Consider the following 27,781-nt stretch of genomic DNA (forward strand, 5'->3'; position numbering starts at 1 on the left):
TTATATTGGTATATTGAGTACATAAAGTCTGGAAAACTTGACCCTAAACAGGTCTACAATGAACCAAATTCTGGGAAAAACATCGACATCATACTGACCTACTGAAAATGAAAATTTTGCGGTCGTACTGTAAAAAAACATGAAAAGTAACGCTAGAACATATCCGCAGTTAACTATAACAAAAAGAGTAAACAGAGAACGAGTAGAGTATAATCCATTTCTTAAACCAAAAGAAAGGAGAAGTAGAGCATCTTCTACTGGCGACGGGCATCTCTCGGACGAACCCTCAACTCAGCCAGATGACGATCCACATCAAGTAGACGCCTTTCATACACTGTTTGGCGTGCTCGGAGCTCTATGACTTCAACTCGAGTTACAGCTAGCTCTTGCAGTAGGGCCTCATTGTCTCTCATTGATCTGTTATGAGCAAGTTCAAGATTGTTAATACGATCCGTATTGGCATTCGCGTCAGCTTCTAACTCTATGGTTTGCTGAATTGCTGTCACTCCTAGCTCAACATTTCGAGCCACTCAGCGAACAAAAATAGGAAGAACTTCGTCTGCAGATCCTCCCTCACTTATGTTGTAGAAGCTTCGGTATCCATTGTAGGGTAAGGGTTGACCTTGCTCTCGGCTCCACCTACCTAAGTTCTCAGCCCACGAAGGTGTCGGGCCTTGGAAATTTTGTCGTGGATTAGAATTCTGGGCAACTGGTGGTGGATTATAGGCTTTTGATTCGGAATCAGTGTCTTCAGGAAAATTTTCTACAAAATCATCATCTAAGGGAATTTCATGATTCTCTTCTGGCTCTGCATCTTGACCTTGACTGGGAAAGTACTGGTCTCCGGGTAGATGAACTCCAACCGTTGTTATCTAAGAGAGAATAGGGGTAAGAGATATAGAATATAGTTAGTAACGATAGATTAAAGATATAAGTTTCTACGAGAGAGACTTATAGTTAACAAGTAATGTATTCTATATGACTTGTTCTAGGTATTACTATAACTATAAAGTGTATACTAATTATATATAACTTGGGTATAATAGACCTTTGATTAAATAACCCGACTCTAAATCCACAAACAAACAAGGAACATGAAATGAAGCTAGATCACATATTCTAAGTCTATATAACTTTAATTATATATAACTGTAATATACCCTTAATATTTATAATTCTACCCTCAATGGTTCTTTTGTTTCCACATGTTTGTTATTAGTATATAGTGCCTAAAATATCCCTATAGTATTTTAATCTTTATGTTCTGTTCTAGAGTTCTTCTGAATATGTATGGTTGGTAAGTTGTAGACATGTCACAACACTACTATCACTCCCAAACACATGTTGGTCATATCTCAAATCAATATAGTTGATCAGGCTATATTAATCCCAGATATGATTACATAACTACCCAGGTTTGACTATAATGTTGAACTTCCAAATACTTTTAAGTTCTTATGACTGTGATATTGTACTTGTAGGTATGAGTGTTAGTATACTTCTTGTAAAAATACTTAAATTTTAAAAAAAGTATACTTGTAGTCAGAGCTCTCAGCCCCAAATGTATTTATAGTTTGTATATCTTTTTTGGATTGATATACTGAGTTCACTATAAACAATGCTCTGATACCAATCTGTCACACCCCACACGAGACGGCAGAAACGTCCGGGGGTGGATGACTTCATTTGTAGTATCACAACACATGCATTATAGTAATTAGATTACAAACAACCACTGTATTTAAAAAGTATAAGTATTTACATGTGTTTCATCATTGTATACTGAAACCAAATAGTTATACAAAAGAAGAAGACAAGACTCAAATAGCTCCATCTTCTCAAAAGCTCGGGGAGTACCTGTCTACTGGTTCCCTGAGAATACAAGTAATTTGAAAAGAGAGTATCAACATAATGTTGTGTGAGTGCATAAGTGTTTATGTTTGAAAGAATGTTTTCTGTTTCTTGAATATGTAAACTGTTCCAGAAAATCCTATATTTTCACATAAAACCGTTCTGTTTGTAAACCAATATTATGTATTTGTATTCCCTTTTGTAAAGCTTGTAACTGTGAGTGTGCCTGGTTCCACCAGCTGTTATTATAAACTGTAATGTAATACTGTAAATTCTATCTTGTAAAACTAGTACTTTGAAAATGTACTTATGTTTTATTAGATTATACACTAACGTATTGTTAATATCTTTTTAATGAGTTATTATAACCATACTGACTAGATGGCCTGACCCAACACTATGAATGCGTTGAAAGCTATTGATAACAACTATTACTCGTAGGCGTGTATGTCTGACTGTAGCTAGCAGTCTGAGTGCGGGGTTGTCAATCCCAATATAGATCTATACACACATTGTTTCGATCTCCGGCTGGAGATTCTAGTTATAATGTCAGGACTTTAACTATATTGTTTAAAATAAATTAAACAACCTATATCAAATGACTCATATAAAGCATATAAACACTACATGTATATTTGTTATGAAAACCCAATCATTCTGAAATAAATGATTCACAGTATGTTCTTGAATTAGTATTCTTAACATGTATATGAAAGATGTATACTCTTGATTAGTTTTGAATCAAACATTTGTTCTTGTAAAACAATGTACTTTAGTATACTTGAATCGTGAATTAATGTTTTTTGAATCATAAATTATACCTATTATAATTTATATGTTCTTTTTGAATTGATACCGAGTATTCATGAATGCAACCCCTTGCTCAACATGTTACTAAGGGTATTTGAACTTAATGAAATAACTTTTATACTTATATACATATACAAATATATATAAATAAAAGTTAAATGGCATTCGGACAAATAACCGATACTTATAATCCCACATCCGAACAAGGAAAAGGAACCAAAGTGGGTTATCAGTCCTAAGCCTTTTAAATCTTATTTATATAAATAAATAGATATATATATATATATATATATATATATATATATATATATATATATATATATATATATATATATATATATATATAATTTCTGGGGAAAAATATAACTTTATAAAACTATTTAAAAGAAGTTTAATATTTTGAAATACTTTTGTATAATTGATGTCATTTTAACACAATCTTTGAAAAACCATTTGATTTGATGATAACTGAGATCCATTTTGATAAGATATTTGAAACCATCTGTTTATAACACAAAATCTTTGTATTATACTTGTATTCCCCCCCCCCCCCCCCCCTTAAAATCTTTGTGTTATATATATACGATTTCTAGGGAAAAATATAACTTTATAAAACTATTTAAAAGAAGTTTAATATTTTGAAATACTTTTGTATACTTGATGCGGGTATGAACTCACCTTTTGGAGGGTGATTCAAATGATGATTTGGTATAGGATGTTTAGTTCCACGAGTGAAATCCCGCAACAAAACAAGTCCTATATAGTTATTTATATAACATAAATGTATCCAATTAGCTAATATAATCATAGGAATGATTGGAAATTGGACTAATTTGTAAGTACAACTTACAAATTGCAGTGTTAGAAACTAAAATGGAATCTGATATGTGTTCATGGCCCAAGAGTATGAAGGGTTCACGGCCCAAGCTTGAAGGGTTCACGATCCAAGCTTGAATGGTTCACGACCCAATGTTCTTGAATGATTGAAGAAAACTTGATGATCCTAAGCACGTTGCTAAGAAGATTCAATGGTTTTCAGGTGCTTGTTCTTTGTGATCTTCTCGTGTTCTTCGTGAAAAATAGATTAAATTAATGGGTATCAATATAATATAAGAAGATTGAAAGATGTTATTGAAATGTTAACAAGATCAATAAATGATACCTATTAGATCTTATGAAGAACTAGTTATTATTGCTTGAATATGATGAGAAGGGATGAATATAACATGTTCTTGAGGAGAGAGGTTGTTCTTTGTGTTCTTGGCTGATGATACTTGTGAGAAAATGGCTTGGAAGGGTGTTTGATGGTGTAAATAGTGAAGAAAAATCGTCTGAAATGATTATATATACGAGGGTTCACGGTCCAAGGGGTTCACGACCGTGAACCTCATATTCGGTCCGAAGTCGGTTGGCCGAGAAGGGTTTACGGTTGCAAGTTTGCGGCCCGAAGCCATTCACGGCCTTGTTCACGGCCGAAGTGTTCCCGGTCCGAGGCTGGTGTACGGTCCGAAGGAAAAGAAGAAATCGCATGCGAGACTTCTCGGTTTTTAAGCATTTCTCTTCCAAATTTAACCACAATTATTTTAAGGATTTTTAATAAACAAAGGTTATTATTTTAACCTTAATAAAAACCCAAAACAATAAAGAAGACTTTAGTTGACCCAAGTTTGACTTTGATTGACTAGGGTTGACTTTACAAAGAGAAAATAACGAGATGTTACTGTTGGATTAGGTGTCTAAGCCCATAACTATTATTGATATGTATTCGACCCGAGAGTAGCATGGTCCATTTGGGTTGCATATCATCAGGACAATTTGTTAGGATGGACTTTTGAGAGAATGTTATTTATGGTTTATTAATATATTATAAGTTATAATATATTAATATGAAATCATATGTTTTAATTAGTATTGATCTATAATTAATTTGGAATTAATTTAGTGGTTAAAAGAGACTAATTAAATCTATGGGGACTAATTATGGTAATTAGTTATATTTATATGTGTTTGGCTTATGATCCATGTTGGACCAAGTTTATGTATGGATACATAAAGAGTTGGGTCACATGAACCATGGATCATAAAATCCATGGATATGGGTTTGGGTTATACCCATGACTCTTAGAATTCAACACATATAAATACATATGTTATGACCTAAAACCGCAACCCCTAGTCACCCTTAGTGTGTGTGTGCATGTTCTTGGAGTTCATGAAGGTTTTAGAGTGCATAGAGATTCTCTCTCAAGTCCTACCTTTGTCCTTGATGTGTTGTGACTTCATTTGAGGCTTCCACACTATTGGGGCTAAGTTCTTAAGGCCAAATACATCAAGACTTCCAGCCACACAAAAAGGTATGTTACAGTATCTAGTATTTTATGTAGTTTGTATGACAATTGCATGCTAGCTATAGGTTCAATACCTTGGAAACCATTTGCATGTATAATTAGTGAAAACATAGATCCAAGGTATTTAGGGTTGTATGTGCACCATAGGATGTTGTATTATACCAAAATCCAACAGTGGTATCAGAGCCAAGGCTTGTTTTCATGTTATACTTGCTGAAATGGCTGAAAAATCGAAAATTTTGGCTGTCTGGGCACTGGACTCGCCGAGTCCACTGATGAACTCGCCGAGTCCATGAAGAAATTCATCCAACTCGTCGAGTTGGTTCATGCACTCGACGAGTTGGACCCCCTGACAGCATATTTTCGACTTTTAAGGCTGGAATTGGACTACAAACATTACCCTAAGCTGTTTTTGGTCTTGTAAACCTGTTTTTGATGTGGTAATGTTCATGCTAAAACAATTTCAAAGATAATTGTCAATAGATTCGTGTTTTGTATTAGTTTAATGATAAGGCTAATTTCATGAAAAAGTTTGATTTGAATTGTCTTGTTCTTATGAGTTAGTCTAGATTAATAGAAAAGTTATGTGATAATTTGTTTTCAATCCATATTAATCTTAAAGTTGCTCATAAAATGTGTTTTTGTAACTTGTCCTCAAGTTATATGAAAAGTCACATTTATGATTCTTTAAAACTCATAAGATTTCCATAAGTTAGGAAAAATGAAGAGTCTTATTTTCTTGAATGATTTTAAAGTCTTCCATAACTTGTTCTCAAGTTATGGAACTTGAAGAGTTTATCCATTAAACTACTTTAAACTCATAGGTTATGAAAATGAAGAGTTTTTTTTCCTTAAATGTTTTTTAAAGTCTTCCATAACTTGTCCTCAAGTTATGGAACTTGAAGAGTTTTTATTAAAACTACTTTAAATTCATAAGTTATGGAATTGAAAAAGGTGTTTGAATTGTTCAAAACTTGCCTTCAAGTTTTGGAATTTGTAAAGTTTCCCCCCATGAATACTTTAGTTCCAAGTTAAACCCTTAGAATTTTAATAGTTTAAAATTCAACCCTTATACTATTATAATATTATAGGTTTAATATTTATATATATGTATACGAGTAAAAGTCAGTCTTACCGTTAGTAGGCCTCATTCACGAAGCCGGTCTATAAGGGGGGTATAAGGTTACTGCCTATAAAATGGCAGTTTAATGGGTGTCCACTCTCACCCACCGCTTCCTTGACTGGTGGAGGGTCGTTAGCCGAACGGGTTCGACATGACTATAATTCTCCCTTCATTAAAAGTATTAATGATAAATACTAAGTAACTAAACACTTATTAATTCCCAATCTTAGTTACTTAGGAAAATGTGAATTTGGTGCTAACCCATGGAATTTACACTTTGTACCTTACCAAGTCGTTAGTGGAGCGTGTGTGGTTAATCGGCACACTAACATGGACTAGTAAGAGTGGCGAAGGGTAACTTAATGTTTATCATAGATCGGTGGAGCGTGTGTGGTTAACCGGCATATCGATTAGGTGATAATATTAAGGGTACCAAGTGAATTTGCATGGTTATTCACACCTTGTTTTGTGATCCTCGGCATCCCAGTCACAAAATTTGAGAGGGCACAATCGAGATTAAAACATGCCATTGAAAAGTTCAATGAATCTAAAAAGATCTAGGAGTTTCAAAACCAATTAAAACCTAATAAATTATTTCATTTTTCATGGTGGAAATTGGTGAATCGTCATTCGCCTACCTTCAAATATTTTATAGCTTGGATTACGGCATCCCTCTTCCAAGTTGTAAAATATTGTGTTGGGTCCTAGCCTTAATATTTCATATTGGGTGTTATATTAAGGACTTAAAGCAACTAACTTGAATATCTCCCATTGTAGATGTCTAGTTTAGACATCTATGATCTTCCCAAATCTCTTGGAATTTCACTTCCTCCACCCCCTCCAATTATTCTCCCTAACCCACAAGTTCAAGGTCACTCAAGCTCTATTGGCAAGCAAGGTCTATGTGTGATCACATCTTGGAGATGAAGTCACATATTAACAAGTTGGAAGAGTTGGGTGTCAAAGTCTTGAGAAAGTTGGATCTTAAATCACTTTCTAAGTCACATAGTGTGTTCCTTTGGGACTACTATGTGACAGACCATGACTTGACCCTTAATGATCTTACCAATTTGCTTGGTGCTGCTAAGTCAGCAATGATTTTGAGCACCGGTAAAAGCAAATTTGATTAGAAGATCGACTTCCCAAACCTTCTATTGCCAAAGGAAGGGGCATTGGTTGCGAAGCTGGCCAAATTTACCTGATAGTCTGTAAGGACGGTAAAGTCAAAAGTTTTGACTCTACTTCAGGTAAAGTCCATTATCTAACTCTATTAAGTTCCTATTTGGAGATTCTTATTACATGATGTGACTAGATCACATTTTGATGTTTTAAGAATCAAAGTGAAGAGGAAGCTTAAAGGAAGAATTTTGAGTTGTTACTTAAAGAGTTGTGATAGATTGCTTAGGAATAAATAACAACATAGTTTTTCACATGCATTTGCATTGTAATGATATGGTTTTCCGCAAACTTCTAAAATAAAAGAAAAGGTTTTATTTTATTTTAAAAATATCCTTACAGTGGCATTTGTGAGAAATTTTTGTTTATATGTTTCCATTGATAGCATTATTGGAAAATGGATTTGATTCTTTCGACTGTGGTAGTGTCATAATTTACCAAATAAGGAAAGATTCTCATCACCCACGTTTCAGTAGGGTAGAAACTTGGAATCATGCAAGTTGTATGAAGAATGAGAATTTTCAACTTTGGAAAATTAAGACTAATTCCTTGTTTACATGTATATGTGAGTCAAGTGAAGGACTAAGGGATCGAGTACACATTCTTGTGCACTGGTTAAGTCCACCACAAAGATCGATAAGCCTATTCGTCATGATTTACTAAGGTTTAGTAAATATGGTTATACTTACAAGTTTAAGTATAATTCTGAAACATTGCAAAAGTTTTAATGTATGGCAGAACGAATGAGAAGAATCAAATTAGGCAGGAAGATAAAAGTTTCTCCAATCTGAAAAGATGGGAGAGTACTTGAGTATCTTGTTTTATGATTATCTTAGTGATTATGAAACCATATCACAATTAGTCCTCTAAGGACATCTTAGTGCATTCTTATGACTAAGAAGAGGAATCTTGAATTGTAGGAATGGTTAGATCAAAAAGATGAATCATACTTCGTTCCATAACAAGTCTTAGAGTCATACTCCAAGATTGTAACTCGAGTGACATATCTTAAGGAAGGTTTGTAACACTTGTCAAGTGTAAGAGTAAAATGTGTCCTACTCTTGTACATTTGAAATTGGTAAGTTGTGATGTTTTGGATAAAACGAAGACCAACTAAGGCCAATTGTGTGAAGTGTTTGTCTTGATAAGAATACGCACTATCCCTTCAATATTTGTTTGTCAAGGAATGGTTCTTGGCAAGAGAGTCTTATATGTCAAGAGGATAGTGGGAGTCTAAAAGATCCTGAAAGAGTTTCAAGATCTAATCAGGAATAAAACCTGTAGTTTATCACTAGCACACGACTTGAGGTTTATAACCTATCATGTTAACATATTCATGTTTCTGTGCCCATTCCAGTTAAAGTTGGTTTTGCATTGGGTGCATAACAAATTGGAAGCAATGGCAGGCCCTTGTGCTACCAAGTGGCTAGAAATTAAGATTGCACAAGTTCGGTATATATGAGTTTGGATTTGTCACTAACCTTGTCTTGTGATTATGGTTTTGACAAATTCACATGGATAGGAACTCATTCACCATAAAATCTAAGTGTCATAAGGTTTCTCTCCGATTCATGAAAATGATGGTGAGGAAATGCTTTCACTAAGTAGATTTTAGGTAGATAGCAATTGTGATATTTGCATTCTCAAAGTCGTTAGTGGAGCGTGTATGGTTAACCGGCACACTAACATGGACTTGTGAGAAATGGCAATGGTCTAAACAATTGAGACTATGATTACGGCATCCCTTTTCATAGTTCTAAAATTGTTTAGACACACATATGAGCTATCTAAGGAAAGGTGTATGAATTTGATAAATTCTTATCAAAGCATCTCGTATCAGAAAACTGAACTTTGTTAAGGAAGTCAATAAAGTATTGATTTCTAGAAGTCCAGCGGATTTCTGAGTACATGTCAAAGATAGTGGGAGCATAAGCGTTGTGATGATAATTATCATGTTAGTGGGAGCATGATTATTATGTTCAGTATTGCAAGCTAGCAATGTTAATTATAGAAAACAAAAGTTTCAATTCGTAAAGTTGCAGGGGTTGAAAAGTTGTTTTGCTATAATTAAGGGAGAGGAAATTATACTTCACTTCAATTCTAAAAGCTTAGATTGAGATTTTAATCATCTTTAGTCAAGGATATATATACCAATTTTATGTTGGAATGGCCAAACATAAGGAAATTCTATATATATTGTGTTCTCAAACTTCGATTATGATTACGGCATCCCTCTTCATAGTCAAATTTTGAAAACATGGCAAATAAAAAAATATTGTAGCAAAAGACTGTCTATGATCACGTCTTTATGTGAGACATCATGAATCGTGTCCCATATGCTTCGGATATAGGATCGATTTCATGTGCTATAATATTCATCCTTTCTAAATTTTCCAAATGCTCAAGGCATTAAGAGGATAGAAGATCTAGAATTGGATATGACTAAAATTATTAAGCAATTGTCGAGGACAATCTGAGGTTTACCAAAGATTGGTTGCTCATGGATAGTTGGAAGTATAAGTGTTAATTTTGGAAGGACCATATTGACATATTCGGAAAAGAGGTAACTCTTGTTCAGAAGTGATAGTCAAAATGGGAATCTGGAAAGGTTTCCATAGGTGGAAGTTGTTCTTCAAATCTTTGTAAGATTAGAAAACTTAATGCAAGAAGGATGTTCAAAGGAATGTACTTTGAATGTGAGACTTCGTTTCCATGGAATTGATCTCCATTGGAATACTCTGTAATGTCTGTTGACAAGTCTTTGTGACTTTGTGCATAGTCATTATGAGAGGATCAATGCATATAAGTTTAGAATCTAACAGATTTCGTTAAATGGTAGGAATTTGGAATTCTTACATTTACGATAAAGATTTGGGATTGTGAAATGAGCATCATTGGAATCATGTTCAATTGATCTATTTCACAAAGTAAAGATCATAGATAAACATTGTGTGCATACTTGGTGTATGGCATGACTAGTGTTTAGAAAACATAGTTTACATGCTTGGAGCATGGGACAACTATTGTTTTAATTCAAGTATAAAGTTGATTATTTGAAACATTATACAATGAATAATGAGTAATCAATATGGTGTTTAAATAAAAGGTGTTCTATTTACTCTCAAAGGTGCTTGGGACCATAGAGTGATTAGTATTATTCTTGTGTTTCACTTTGCATGTTTTGACTTCCAGAATTGCTAGGTTATTATTTCCGAATGACTAAGTTATTCAAACCATCCACAGTCGATAATACGTTGGAAGTAGGTATTAAAGCAAGACTGTCATGAATCGGGTTTGTAGATGTCCAAGGTAGTGGACATAGTAAGAGTTACTACAACATTAATGAGTACTCCTGGAATAGGGATTCGAGTATTGGATTCAACCCACGCTCACTTGAATCACTTCATGGATTTTATCACGAGTGATCGTGAGACGATAATATCTTATATTCTTCAAACCTAGAGATATGACTTGTTGCCTATGAATTGGTTATACATTGATTGCACGTAAACGCATTTGGTAACTCGATGTTATAAAACGTGCCTTTGTGTATGATACAACAAGTAGTAGAACAAGCATATGAGTCAAAGTTTATCCATTCCTTTTACCCTTGGAGGGATAAAAGCGATATCTGTGGGCCCCTCGATGATTTGGTGATGACAAACGTAAGTGCTCGGCCGGGCCTGGACTGATTTGATTTGTTCAATTAGTCAGTCGTCATAAATCGGAAATCGGGAAATAAAAAATGGACAGAGAGAATGATTATAATCCATGTCTCAGTCCATATGATATCTAGAATGGAGGAATATATGATCCCTTATCTAATGGACGTGTCATTGATTTGTTCAGAGTTCGACAGCGGCTTTAAGAACTACGATTGCTAGTCGGGTATTGGAGTCATACACAATAATAGTTTTAGACTAATCCAAGTGGGAGACTGTTGGATTAGGTGTCTAAGCCCATAACTATTATTGGTATGTATTCGACCCGAGAGTAGCATGGTCCATTTGGGTTGCATATCATCAGGACAATTTGTTAGGATGGACTTTTGAGAGAAGGTTATTTATGGTTTATTAATATATTATAAGTTATAATATATTAATATGAAATCATATGTTTTAATTAGTATTGATCAAGAATTAATTTGGAATTAATTTAGTGGTTAAAAGAGACTAATTAAATCTATGGGGACTAATTATGGTAATTAGTTATATTTATATGTGTTGGGCTTATGATCCATGTTGGACGAAGTTTATGTATGGATACATAAAGAGTTGGGCCACATGAACCATGGATAATAAAATCCATGGATATGGGTTTGGGTTATACCCATGACTCTTAGAATTCAACACATATAAATACATATGTTATGACCTAAAACCGCAACCCCTAGTCACCCTTAGTGTGTGTGTGCATGTTCTTGGAGTTCATGAAGGTTTTAGAGTGCATGGAGATTCTCTCTCAAGTCCTACCTTTGTCCTTGATGTGTTGTGACTTCATTTGAGGCTTCGACACTATTGGGGCTAAGTTCTTAAGGCCAAATACATCAAGACTTCCAGCCACACAAAAAGGTATGTTACAATATCTAGTATTTTATGTAGTTTGTATGACAATTGCATGCTAGCTATAGGTTCAATACCTTGGAAACCATTTGCATGTATAATTAGTGAAAACATAGATCCAAGATATTCAGAGTTGTATGTGCACCATAGGATGTTGTATTATACCAAAACCCAATAGTTACACTACAAACATAATCCAGTAGGTCAACATTGATGCCTTCGACCGACGACTATAGTGAAGAGACTCACCTTGATGAGTAAACGAATAGATCTGACACACGAGCCACTGGTTCTAAAGTCTCTCTCCCATTACACATATCCATAAGCCAAACCCTATTTAGCAATTAAGGTAAATACCCCAACTCAGCATGTCCAAATACCAAGATAAATCGTTATTTGGGCAAAAGACAATTTTGGCCATCTAAGTCCTCAACCCCTCACAGTTGACCAAAAGTCAAACTGGTAAAAAAGGCAATGGTCAAAGTCAAAGGTCAACCGTTCCATCAGTTGACCCTCACGTTGTGACCGGCTTATGGTTACTTCATGAAAACTATTCCCCCTCAGTCCTTAACTCAGTCACCATTCAACTCAACTAGGCTCCACCCCTAAACGATCCAGATCACTATCACGTCGTGATGACCAATTCCTCACGACATGATAGCATCCGGCCAAGATGATCGAGGAAATGTATTCGTCACATTGTTACCACCAAATGGTCACGTTGCAACTTATGAAAAATGTAAAACCTAATGCATTCTGCCCCAATCCTTTCACTCATGGATTCCAACTTTCTAGGAGGTCATAAAACTCCAGAAGTAACTTAAAAATCGATGCTTTATGGACATGTATGTCAAATACATGTCTAGAATTCTCATTAGGTCAAAATGTAGAAAAATCACTAAAGCTCTCGTGCAAGGATCCAAAACTCAACCAACTACTAGATCTGAACTTCCTAACACTAAAGCTACCCTTAGAACCCTTAAAGTTGCGAACTTTATGGCTTCCTTCCTTTCAAGCTTGCTCAAACATGGATAAAATGGGACAAAACCTAGATCTAGCAACATTTAAAAAATAAAGGTTTATGCTTTGACAATTATAAGGGCCCAAAGAAACCACAATATGATGATGATCATGATGATATTCCCTTGCTAGGTGCACAAATAGAACACCTATGTATTCTCTTCAAACTACAAAAAATACCAAAATGAGCTCAAAATGGAGTAGATGAATTACGGTTTTTCTCTTTCTGATTTGGAGGTGACGGAGGCATAGGGCGAAGGAAACCCTAGATCATCATTTCCCATAAATAGATCTAAAGCCCAAAATTATGGTTTCATTAAACCAGGCGTCATGTTGTGACACCTATAGTCTCACATCGTGAAAATTTAATGATCCAACCCGCATTTTACGACCATGTAACAACGTGAGGGTGCCACCTTCACGTTGTGACCAATCCCAAATAAAAAATTTGCTTAATTTTTCATACCTTAAGGATCCAGATATTACAACTCTCCCCCACTTGAATCAAACTTCATCCTCAATGTCTACTACAGTAAATAACTCGAGGTGGTTCTTCGTCATCTCCTCCTCAAGTTCCTATATCCATTCTAAACCCTTCTTGTTCTGCCATTGCACCATTACCAACTCCACTACCTTGTTGTGCAAGGCCTTTGTCTTCCTATCAAGAATCGCCACTAGTCTCTCCATATAGTTCAGACACTCGTCCACCTGAATATCATCCAATGGAACTACTATGGCGTAACGTCCCAATAATAAGACCCGAAATTTTTTCCTTTTTATATTAATAAAACAACAAACCATACCATAGTCATAAAACCAAAGCTATCAAAACATATCAATATATCAGCAATATCAAAGTAAATCACAAAATGCGGAATGAAGTGGTGTGTGCTCTTCAATCATCCTGGGCTCTTTCCCTTGAAACCAGAAGTACCTAAAACATAAACTGAAAATTGTAACCACAAAGCTTAGTTATTTCCCTAAAATATTCACACACCCTACATAACAAACACATATTGGGCCCCACCCGACATTGGCCCCCACTCGGTAAACAGATCTGTCTATCATCGGGCCTCGCCCGACATACATATCAACATACAACATATAAACAAATACACATGTAATAATCACAAAGATACATAGCATATAGAATGGCCATCGGACCCCGCCCGGTAAGCATACAAGCACATAACACATGCAAGAGTCACACAGACATCTAGCATCCTAAAATAACCAAACCATTGGCCGACATTAATGCCTTTAACCTGTGAAACACAATGAGGAAAATCACCTCGCACTACCGAATCTCACAGAATAAAAAGCCCAGGCTACTGGCCCGCTAAAATTCATGCGCTATCAATCACAAAATAATCATCAAATCAATAATTGGATCCCGACTCACCCTACAAGTCCAAACTAGGCTAAAAGACCTTGTTACACTTCCATATAATTGACCCAAGGCCCAAGCCCAATTTTCCAAAGGCCGAAATTCCAACATAATCTCCCAAGGCCCACCTATGTTCGAATTTTCCAAATTAGGCCCCGAAAACTATTTATGGGCCTAAAATCCAAGGATACCAAAAGGTACAAACCAGAATCCCAAAAAGAAGTCTAATGGACGAACAACTCCCAAACTATGAAAACCCAACAATGGCCCAAAACGAACCTCTGTTGAGTACGCCCGACGTACATGAGACGTACGCCCCGCGTACTAGACTACAATGTACAAAGTACAACTGTCTGATGTTGTTTCCTCGCATTACACCGAGCGTACCTCCTCGTATGCCCAACAAACTAGTCAGGAATCCAAAAACCCGCATTTTCTCTTAATGGGTTACGTCAAGATGTCCAACACATAATTCTGGTCCTTAGCCAAGGTCTTAACCAGTAATGTTTCCAACTTTAGTCACAAACACGTCTTAATGGGAATCAACACTTAAGAAGAGCTTACTACAAGCATGGACCAAAATCTTTCATAAAGTTACCATTTTTATGAACAAGGGACCTTATTGGAGCTTAGATCTAACATCCATTACTTCTAGAGTAGATCAAAAGCTCACATTTACATCAAGGGACTCAAAAATGCCAAAGAACTCCATAAAGTAGAGCCAACCAAAAAGATCATCAAGGTCAAAGCTTTTTAACTTAGGATTCTTGCAAATGGAAAGATACTCCTGGATCTAGAAGCTCAAGCCACACCTCCAAATGATTCTCTTCTTCTTCTTCTTCACAAAACACCCATCAAGCACATGCCAAGCTCAAAATCACCAAATTGCACTTAGGGTTCGATTCTAGGGTTAAAAGGGATGGAGGGTGAAGTTATTAAGGATTGGTGAAGAGAAAATGAGCTTAAATAGGGTCAAAGGCCCTAAAATAGGGTTTGCATGAATCTGGTGTACCCCCTGCATACTCCCATTACGTTTAGCGTACTCCTCTCAAAGTGATGGCCCTTCTTCTTCGTACGCCCAACGTACACCGAGGTATGCCCCGTGTATTGACCTTAGCACCAGTACGTCCTGTGTACTCCCTATGTATGCCTCGCGTACTAGGGTTAGCCTCAAACCCTGCAACCTTCCGAAGGCCATAACTTCTTTGTTATAAGTCTGTTTCCGACGATCTTTATATCCACGAAAAGGTAACGCGAAGGTATACATTTCTGTCAATCGATAATCGCCTTAAAATTTCCTGAACAAAAAATCCGATTTCCATAAAAGCGTAATTTGACACTTTACGGAAATACCCCTTGGCTCCAAAACACCAACCGAACTCCCAGATCAACTAAATCACATTACCCACCTCCAAATGGGTCTAATCTCTTTTCCTCAAAGGCCCTAGCCCCTATGATACCCGATCTTTGGGTTGCTACTCCGCATTAAGAAACGATTTGGAACAAGGCATTACAACATTCCCCCACTTAATCTTGATTTCGTCCTCGAAATCATTCCTTACCACCCTCCTGGGAACCAACGCTCCAAACAAAACCTTACAGCTCTAAACTAAACGTTGAACCCATAAATAATGATCCAAACGCTACTTGTAAAATTTTGAAGCCTCATAGCTTGCCTGACCTCCACACAGGTAGAACCGTATCGAAACACAATCACGAGGGCCTCCTCCCACCATCAGAACTGAAGAGATCCTATTGTACCTGAACCTTCCAACTGATAACCGGAGCTACATATTATTGAGCCCATAACCTTCTAAGCTAAAATCTTGTATATAAATATACCATGAATTTCCAGCGCAATTCTCATCCAAAAACCAAGATTACATTCTCATTTCCCCGAATTCTTCTGATCCACTGCATCCATTCACTAGACTAGGACATATATATATATATATATATATATATATATATATATATATATATATATATATATATATATATATATATATATATATATATATATATATATATATATATATATATATATATATATATATATATATATTCCTAAACCACTACTGAGACTACCAGTCTCACACTTGGTCCATCCACCTGGTTTCTGAGAGTCCAACTGAGAAAGCTACCCTAGCCTATGCATCGCCCTTTTCCATTTACTCACCACATAATCATCCCCCTAAAACCAAGGTCCATAACCTTGACCCAACCGGTCTCTACCAAGTCTCACTTGCATTGCCATAAACACACGAGCCTCGCCCACGGGTCTCACCCCATCGAGAGCTATATAGACCCCACCTCACCTCGAACCCCAATGGTCCTCCTATATACTCACGACCACCCCAAAGATGGTCTAATTTAACCTGGTGAATGCTACGGTCCCACCGAACTCTTACAACACTTCCATACTATCTGCAAATCTGATGAATGCTACGACCACCCTGTAGTCTTACGACACGCCTAACCCGGCATGGTTACCGCCCCTGGTCTCACCATACCTTAACCATATCATTCTCGATTCTCCCTGAGAGGAAGTTGCATCCAACTAAATCACAAACAAGTGTTCGGGGCACGCTTCGAACCCTAAAGCCTTAATTAGCGAAGAACACGTGGAGAGGATCTAACGCCCTCCCGCGACCTGTATCCAACCGCATACCGGCCATGCCACAAAGGGAATGCCAACCGGCTGTTGGAATTTCCTGAAATCCCCAACCTACACAACATCAATCCATACAGCCACTTAAGTCGTCTTCCTCACCGACTGGGATGTGGAACTTATCATAGTTTCACCCGCGAATTAGCTCCCAAAAATCTGAACGTTTCTCTCCCACTTAGATTCTTCGAAGCTCTCCCAACCCATGAAGTTTGATAGATTTCCATCCCATCTTACCTCCTTATGATTGAACCGCCGACAACCTGCACTTACCAATACTAGTGTACCATCATTATCCAATCCCAATGACCCCACAACTCTTGAAATCCCGATTACACTCTCCGAAATCTCAGCAAGTTCGACAACCCCAAACAGTTCCCACGATATTACACCCAAATTCTTAAGTCCTTTATGCCGGTGAGAAGGACCATAACCCTTGTAATAAATCAATTCCCCTGGCATTCCCAGTCGCCAACCAAGCCCATGCGACTACCACCACCATATTCTTGCTACTACTCCTTACCTAGCAATGGTAGTAATTGAACCCAAAAGTTCTTCCATAGATGACTGTCGATACCACCAGATCAAATGCTAAAACAAATGAACCCTGACTTCACTGGAGAACTAACCCGCTAATCCTGACCATAGACCTTCCAAACAATACCCCATAATTAATCCCATCAAAGAACCGGAACAACAATTGAACACACCGAAACCCACTCAGCAAGATACGACCCACTAATGATTCATGGCATGCAAAATGGCATATAACAAATCCTAATGATAAAACCTAGGAAATAACATATAACTAGACCGCATATAATGCTTACCCAAACCAAAACAAGATTCCAAAGAAAAATATACATACTGAAAATAAGAATGAAGAAAGCAAAGGATAATATACCTGCAATAGCATCTCATGAAATCCTGATCTCCACTTCCTGTCGTAACACCTGCGACGGAACTAGAGCCGCTCCAACTACTAAGTGCGGGCAATTCGCCCTGATATGGCCAAGCTGATGACAACGATGACACAATTCTACCTACAGTGTGCACTCTTGGCAGACATGGCCCTTCCATACGCACCTGCCACATTTAGACATGTCGTGCACCCGCTGATGTGCTCTTGTATCCTTCGTGAAACCACCATGGCCCCTCGGTGCCCTAATGCTAGACCTAGCAACATCAAACTAATCAGATCGCCGATTCAGACCATGAGCTTGCTTCCTCTTCCTCAGTCGCCTCTCCAAACCAATCTCCTACTCGTTTGTTACCTCAACTATCTCATCAACTGTGACAAACCGAAATTTCTATCTTATATAACTCTTAAACTCAATCAAAGTCTGTCTCGTTCCTACTATCTTCTAGCACTATTTTGAGTCTGTTTGAGCATTCTGAGCTTAGTACATCAAAGGAATAAGTGAATGGAAGTGCCAATTGGAGTTGTAACCTATCAGGCTAGCCATAAACCCTCAAAAGAGGAGTTTACGGCCAAGGACCATGAGTTTACGGCCGTAAACTCATGGTGGCCGTAAACTCCATGATATATATATATATATATATATATATATATATATATATATATATATATATATATATATATATATATATATATATATATGGCCCTTAGTCATTTTTCTTAATTTTCACCATTCCAAGCCTAGAAAAATCGGATTCTCTCCCAAGGATCATAAGATTTTGCTCCCAATCTTCCAAAAATGTAAGTAAATCATTTCCCCCTATGTGTTAATACATCACTTCTTCTTGATTTACTCTTGAATTCATCCACAAATTCATCTTATTGGGTCTAGATCTTCAAGATCCTCAAGAACACCAAGAACACTTAAGTGTTTTGGGCCGAAAACACCATCATCTGCCTTCAAAACGTAAGTACACTACCCTTAGCTTGTTGTATACTAGAATCACTTGTTAAACATCTAGAAAACTTCAAGAAATCATGATCAAAAGGGTGTTTACGGCCAAGGCAATCTCCCTTGGCCGTAAACCCTAATTTGAGGTGCAAAGTTGCCACAACACCTTCCTAAGCCTTGAAACTAAACCTAGAACACTTCCAAGATGATTATCGGACCTTAAACACACAAAATGGTACAAGATACCTTGAGTTTACGGCCGTGAACCCATTGGGCCGTAAACTCATGGGGGTTTACACTTGGGCCGTAAAATCCAATGTGAGGCCTTACAACCTTTAGGTGCAACCCTTTGTACTTCTAGCACTTGAATCAAAGTGTTTGCCTTATCCTAAGGTGTCTTTACTTGCTTAATTAGTTGTTTAATCACTAATTAGATACATATATGTGTCATTATATGTTAAATAGGATCCGTGTGTGCTCAAGTTTTCACTTGACAGTTAGCATCCTATCCAGCACTTCCACCCAAACCACTCACTACAGGTGAGTTCATACCCCTTAATCAACCTTTGAAATGATTTTAAATGCTTTTATGGGGGGGGATACAAGTTGAAACATTCTAGTTATTATATTAATCACATGTGATTAATAACTAGAACAAACAGAAAGATTTTCTAACTTTCAAATTGTTATCAAACTTATGGATTTCAAACACTTCAAAACATTTTATTAAACCCTTTTAAATGATAAATCCTTTATCAAACTCTTTTAAACTTATATTATTGTCAAACTCATGTCTATACATATATATTTATATAAGTAAGATTTGAAGGACTTAGGACTGATAGCTCACTTTATTTCCTGTTCCTTGTTTGGTTGTGGACTTAGAATATCCTGTTATTTGTCCGAATGTCGTTGAAACCTTAGTTATATATCATATATATGTGTTCAGATACAAAAGCTTTTACTTCAGTTCAGTACCTTTGGGTAGCAAAGGCATACAAACAACATTACTAGTAAACTATGATAGGTATAGTTTACGAAATTACTACTCACTATTACTAGTACAACGAAGCATACAAGAGTCAGTACATTTACAAGTCATTACAAACGTACTATAATGAAATACAATACACACTATACACTATACAACAGAACATACTATACATTATACAAGAGAATATACTATACACTAGTACAGAGAGAACATTACTACACTATGACTTACTATACAAACATTAGAATACGATAACTAGAATGTGACACACTATTTAGGATACAACAAGTCAGTGTTGTATCATATTGTAACCAGAGTCTCCTGGAGGGAGAGCGGGAATTGTGTGTATAGATCTATACGGGACAGACACTCCCACACCCCGACTGCTAGCTACAGTCCCAGACGATAAGGCCAAGGGTTGACAAAATGTCACCTCACTATATTATGACACCGGAAGGTCATCAGTTATTCAGTCGTCGATCAGCATGGTTACAAACGAGTTCACATTTAAACCTTTAATTAACCGACTAATGATTAAAGGAAAAAAGACTCCCCGAGGGGTATTGTACATTTAATACTACCTGGAGTCTGTATTTTATTACTTTATAGCTAGCAGTGTCACTATTACACTTACAAACATTTCACAAACACTTACATTACGTTGTTACAAACATTTTCATACAAGCAATGACACTAAATACTTATGAACTCACCAACTTTAATGCTGATAACATTATTCTATTAATGCAATGGATGTTGTTGCTTGTTTACTATTATGCATTGTTATGATACTATACATGACGTCCTCCGCCCCAGAACGATTCCGCCGTTCCGGTTTTGGGGTGCGACAGATTGGTATCAGAGCATTGTTTATAGTGAATCAAGTATATGAACCCATAAAAGATATACAAACTATAACCGCATCGGGATTAAAATACTCTGACCAAGAGTTTATATTGTTAAATAATAAAATATTTAACCAAAGTATACCTACCGACATTCATACTAAAATCAGTGTCACTAGGATAGAACAAAAGTATTACGATTGTTGAACAACACAATTAGGCTTAGAGACATATAGTCAAATCTAGGGGGATATAGCCTGATCAACTATATTTTTCCGAGGAGTGACTAGCATTTGCCTAAGAATGATTGTGGTGTTGCAACAAGTCTAAAAACTTACCAATACCACTACAATGAGAACCATAGAACAGAACATAAACCTAAAATACTATAGGAGTATTTTGTTACTATAATTACTTATTTGAGAACTAAAAGGGACTTTAGTAGTAGGTCAATAGTTGCTAAGTGGATACACTACGATTATATGTGACTAAGGTGTTATAGACTTAGAATCTGTGACCTTTGCTTTACTTCCTGTTCCTTGTTTGGTTGTGGATTTAGAGTTAGGGTCACTTATTCGAAGGTCTATCCTACTTTGATTCCATATAACTGGCATGCACTATGCAAGTATTGAAGTAACTAGTAAGGATCATCTTATAATTATCTTAGGTAATATGCCTATTAGATTTAAGATTCTTATACCCCTTTTTCTCGCGTAGATTTCATGGTTGGATTCCATATCCCTGGAGACCCGTCCTTTCCCAACAACGGCAATGTTGGATGGCTTGAAGAAGATCCAGAAGATGATCATCCAATCCCTTTGGATGATCACCTCGCAGAAGGCTTTTCGGATGGTTTTGACTCCGAACCAGAAGTCAACAACCTACCTCCAGTGGCTCAAATCCCAAATCCTAACCCCCGTCCAACATTTCAAGGTCCCACACCTCTGTGGGCAGTAAACTTGAACAGGTGGAGCCACGAACAGGGTCAGCCTTTACCCTTCAATGGGGACCAAAGCTTTTACAATATAAGCGAGGGAGGCTCAGCTGACCGAGTCCTACCCATTATGGTCTGCAGGATTGCTCGGAATGTGGAGCAAGGCCGAGCAGCCATCAACCGAGTGATGGAACTTGACGCCAACTCTGGCGTTAACACAGTCCGCATTCGTCAACTCGAAGAGGCTATGGAAAGGACCAGGAGAACTAATGAGGCTCTGCAGCAACAACTGGATGCATCCCGAGCCGAAGTCATGGAACTCCGAGTGCGTCAAAGGGCGCATGAGCGACATCTTCAAGAAGTTGTACGTCAACTGGCAGATCTGGGGGTGCGCCCAAGGGATACCCGTCGCCGGTAGAAGATGTCGACTCATCTTTTTCTTTTGGGTTAAGGAATAACCTTTCTTTTCTGTGCCAATGTAGCACTTGTCTGTAAAATATTCCTATCTTTCAAGTACTTTAACGGGATTTCTAAGCTGTCAACATTTTCCCTTATGGTTTGATGTAAGACCTACTGTTACGTCATTTTTCCCGAACTCATTTACATCATTAATACCAGTAATATTGGTAGTTATCTAATCTATTGGAAAGTCTTTACTCTTGTGTTTCCCTACTCTATTGTTATGTCCCTATCTGATGGTTGGACTATGGCGATTTAGTCCATGAATCACTCTCATCATACTTACAATTGATTCTTATTATTATCATCATCTCTATAAACTACAGTAAAAGATGCCTCCACGTAGATCGGCGAGGCGCGCTGTTCCAAGAACTCCGAATCAAACTCCACCACCACCACCCCCTCCGCAGTTCGATGCGGTGATGTTTCAGGCTGCGGTGACTACAGCTGTGGCCGCAGCCATGACTCAAGTAAATTCTGGTGGTGCTAGTGGAGCTGGAACGGGCACCAACTCTAGCCATGGTGAAATCCAACCATGTACACGGGAGTGTACCTATAAAGACTTCATCAGCTGCAAACCAGTGTACTTCAACGGAACCGGAGGGATCATCGCGCTGTCCCAATGGATCGAAAGAACGGAAGCAATCTTTGAGATGTGCTCTTGTCCTGAAGGAAGCAAGATAAAATTCGATGCATGCACCTTCACCGAAAGGGCCCTGACATGTGGAATGGCCATGTCAAATCACTCTCACTGGTAGCAGCTAACGCTATGGGCTGGGAGACACTGAAGGATCTAATGGCAAAGGAGTACTGCCCGAGAGGCGAAGTTCAGAAACTCGAAAAGGAACTGTGCACTACTAGAAAAACAGCCTTTTACGACGCGCAATGCGTGTCGTAAGACTCTCAGACGACGCGCAAATGCGTGTCAAGGAAGGCCCTGTCATAACGAGAGGCGACACACTTTTGCGTGTCGTCTATTTACGACGCACATTTACGACGCGCATTTATGACACGCATTTACAACGCACAGTTATGACACGTAATGCGTATCAAGGAAGGCCCTGTCATAAAGGAAGACGACACGCATTTGCGTGTCGTAACTTTACGACGCGCGTGTTTATGTCACGCAATGCGTATCAAGGAAGCCCCTGTCATAAAGGAAGACGACACGCATTTTTGCGTGTCATAATTTTAAATGTTTTTAAAATTATATATTTTTGATAGATTTACTAATTTTCAAATTAAATAACATATTAAAAGTCTCATAATACAAAATAAAATACCATAAACAATAAAGATAATTCATTGCACTAATATGTCAAATACAAATAATCATTCCAATAGTAAGTAAATGTAACACATTGCTAATATTGCATAATATTTATTATAGAAAACAAGACATGTACAACATTAAAAGAAACCCATGACTAAATTTTCCTTTGACAATTTCATTTCTAAAAGAATAACCTGAATGCAGGAACTTTGAGAGGCTGCAAGGCACTAATATGTCAAATTAGTTTGTCTGCATGTTTTCAGCCAAATATAGGAAATTTCAGGAGTATGTATACATGTCATTTATATATATATATATATATATATATATATATATATATATATATATATATACATACATACCTGGAGATGACTCTTTAAGTGGAATAGAGTAAGCCCTTGAATTCCCATTAGCTTCAAAACTGATTTTGGAGTAGCCTCTAACAAAATATAGAAAAAAAACTCAATAAGCTTCTTTTTTATTTCATTTCTTATGTTTCATAAACAAAAATATTAGGAATACACTTACTATTTGCTCCTCCATGCTGGTTGACTGCTTCCATCGAGCAATTGGATTATGAAGATTGCTACCAGCTGAAAATGAAAAACAAAAAGAAAAATACATAAATCAAAATAAACTTCACCATTGTAGCTCCAGTTGCTGTAAGAAGAGGCTTTGAGAAATGATTGCAGCTCCAGTTGTAAATAGTTGATTGAGGTAAAAAGCTTCTCTCTGAAGCTCCTGGAACTCCAGGTGAGCCTAAAAGAGGATCTGCAAGCCCTGACCTAAAAAAAAGATAAACTTTTTACTAAAAAAGAAAAGGAGAATGAAAAAAGATAAGGAATTAAGAGACTACTGACCTCAACAGCAAACTCGAACCATGGGCAACAATCCAAGATTTCACAAACAAAAACAACTGTGTCTCTTACAAGAAACCCTGCATCTGCTTCAAGCATATCAGAAACCTTCATAAACTGAAGCACATAATTATTCCATGTCTTTGTACAAATAGATGACTCCTTCCACACAGACTTGGAAGGATTCTTTTGATTCAAAACAGCCATTCTGTATTTCACCCAAAAGTTCTTATCAGGGTCAGTCCCAACAGATTGATCACTCTCTAGGTATATGCATATTGTGTCAAAAGACTCATATACCCCTGCATTATGAAAACAAGACTGTTACTATACAGACAAACCCCTCTTTAACATATTCGGTTATAAAAGTAAATATCTTACTGGTTTCCATTATATCTCATTCATATCAAACCAAGAAGATGATCGAGCTAATCCAGCTAGACTATTAGGTCGCTTATGCTATTTTTGTATAATTCGCTGTAGAAAACAATCAAGAAACATCATGAAAATTGATTCTTGTTTCTAACCCTTAAATATTGTATTTGACACTGATCTTGCAAGAGGTTTAACAAACAATAGGGGCATCATTACCAACATATACAACTTTTAGGTCAGAACCAAATGCAACAAGTGCATTACTAGTGAGGAGTGTCTGAAATAAATGAGATCCTTTCTGCGCCCTCTCTACCCCGATTTTTCTAATTGCTGAGTCAGCATCGTCCAGCAAATTATCTGGCTGTCAAGCAATGTACTTTATTTTACTTTTTTTTTTACCATAATAGCAATGTATTCATATATTTCTTTAATGTATTTTATTTTTAACCCATAATAGTCATATATTTAATTTTATTTCTATGTGGGGGTCCCACATGGTGTCTATAGTGTAGAGTGTAGACAAACTTCTTTATTACCCTTGAAATAAATCATGTACTTAAATTACCCTGAAACTAATGTAGCACTAATGCGAGACTTCAACCCTGGTAGCACTGTTTTGATATGTTGCACCAAAATCTGCAAATCAAAAGAAACAAATAAATATTATTTTATAGTATCTTTTAACAAATATCACATTGTTCAAGGGTAAAAAAAAAAAAGATTCTTCAAACACTCACAATACCTGGTTCAACTTCTTTGCTAGTTGAGGCACACCACAACGATCAGCAAGCTCATTATAAACCTGCACTATAAATTGTTAAATTAACTAAAGATCTCATCAATGCTAAATTGTTAATTTATAAATAAATAAATAAATAAATAAAGTAAAAAAGTAGTCATACCGGACGACTGCAAAAGAACTTCTCCTCAGCCACAAGTGCATCTTTAATTGTCCGATTAAGCATAATATCCTATTTAACAATATTGTATATAAGTTGTGAGATTAAATAACACAATAAAAGCCCCACAAGTGCATCTATAATAATAAAGTTTGGTTTTTTAGTGTTGAAGGAAGAAAAATATTACCTCTTGACTACGATTTACAAAACCCACATAACCAAGTCTTAGGGGAATAACTTTTCCAAGCAAAAAGTTACGGGCATCTGTACCTCTATCCATGATGTCCAACTAAATAAAATGAATAGGATACAACATGTCAGAAATGAATAACAACAGACAACAGATAGGATTAAGGAATGACTAAAAATGAAAACTTGGGTTTATGTATATTGAACCTTTGTTATCACACCGATTGTTCGGTAACCTGTAAAAATAAAGAGGATAATATCATTTTAAAGAGATGAATATGATATCATAAGTTACATTAGCATGGAGTCAAATACCATCTGGATCAGCATTTCCAGCAATCTGAAGGGCGTCTGAGTTGGCAAGGTCTGAATTTGCTGGTGTCACAGCAAGAATTAAACAGCTGGGAGTCTTAATGTATGACATTATCATTGTTCTGATGCGAGCTTCAATATCAGAGGGCTGATCACCCACAGGAACTTTTGTTATGCCAGGTAAATCAACCAGAGTTAGGAGAGAAAATCTTTAAATGGATTTTCTTGTCAGAAACACCCTTGTTTCCCCCTGCTTCCCTGTCAGTCTCAGCCTATAGTATCCAAATTGTAAATTAAGAAGTCAGTGATCTAATCTCACTTGACAAGAATATAAAGTGCTTGAACTTTCTATTTAGAGGCTCATGATCATACAGAATTCAAGGACAGAATTACTCTGTTAACATGTAAACAACAAAATTCTATCAGATGAAAGTTTCTGTAGGTAGTAAAATTGGTCTAGGGAACTAATTTTATGAATATGAACAATGATTTTACTTCGTATTAATCTTTCACAGGTAGTAGACTTGAACAAGCTATGATATAATATCACTGAAGCAACAATCCCTTGTTCACCAAACTGGGCTGCACTTCCATGACTCAAATGTTGAGACAACTGATTTATACATATCCAAGATCAAGTCATTGGCCTTATCTCCAATAGCATTAAGAGCAACCTTATGAAAAAATTGCTCAACTAGTAAGTTATTTTACATATTTACAACCACATTTTTAAAGATAAATGAAAAAAAATAAAAAATAAAATACCTGGAGGCCATATTTGTCGGATTGAACAGTCATATTAGATAAGTTTTCCATATCTGTAACTTGGAGGCCAATATTCCAAGGCTCATCAACATATGGCTACAAGAAACATGTAAGAAATGTTATCTCATATATAATATTGATTTAATAACAATAAGTTAGAAAACAAAGAAAAAAATAAAATTTATTTACACCTTGTGAAAAAGTGCACTGTTAGATCCTAAGGATCCATCTGAAAAGGCTTTAACACCACTTAAGAATATCCACTGGCTCAGCCTACGTCCTGTTTTTTGTATTATATCCTAAAAAGAAAACAAGAACATCAAATTTAATGCTAACATTTAATTCATTAGAAAACGTAAACATAGAAAAATTATCATGAAGTAGTTAGTAGTCAAGTAAAGTCATACAAGCAAAGGTGACCATGTTGGCATTGGAAAGAAAAGGCAAACCCTAATCATCATTCTTTCTGATAAATCAGCCCATTTGTAAACATCTGAAATTAACAAGAAAGTCAACACTTTATTTTATTGATTTAACCATTAAACTATTTTATTTTTCCCTTGCCTCTAAAATCCTCTTATATTAAAATTGATGTACATTGAGTAAACTGTTTGTTGGAATGTAAGGGTAAAATGGTCATTTCAGACACTAAACCTTCAAAATCCTCCCATGAATGTTCTAGTGATGCTCCAGGAAAATATCTTCCAAAATCAACAACCGTTGTGACACCCCTCATCAATGCATACCTACTAGCTCTATCCAATGCTTGTCTTCTTTCTTCAACAGAAACTTCCGGAATGCATGAAAGAACAACTTTCATTGCAGAATCAATCATAAGGCCTGAAGGTTCTGCATATAAGGATTCAAAAGACATGAGTTTACAAAATGAATCCAAGAATATAATAATCATATATAATATTATTATACCTCCATTTGCATTTCTGCTAATAGTTCCACCAACTGGATCTTGCATGTTACTTGTAACTCCAGCTAATTTTAGAGCTAAAGAGTTAGCCAATCCCATGTCGCCATCCATTCTCGAAAGCCATACCTGTCAAGATTG

At 36.5% G+C, this 27,781-nt stretch overlaps 2 pseudogenes; both read right to left on the minus strand.

Annotated features, from left to right (window-relative positions):
- Positions 1-254: 254 nt before the first annotated feature.
- Positions 255-27,763, minus strand: LOC145127167 (protein LONG AFTER FAR-RED 3-like; annotated as a pseudogene).
- Positions 25,115-26,357, minus strand: LOC145124549 (dynamin-related protein 3B-like; annotated as a pseudogene).
- Positions 27,764-27,781: the final 18 nt, after the last annotated feature.

Source organism: Lactuca virosa, chromosome 7 (assembly GCF_052849685.1).
Source record: "Lactuca virosa cultivar CGN04683 chromosome 7, Lactuca_virosa_CGN04683_v6, whole genome shotgun sequence".
Taxonomy (NCBI): Eukaryota; Viridiplantae; Streptophyta; class Magnoliopsida; order Asterales; family Asteraceae; genus Lactuca; species Lactuca virosa.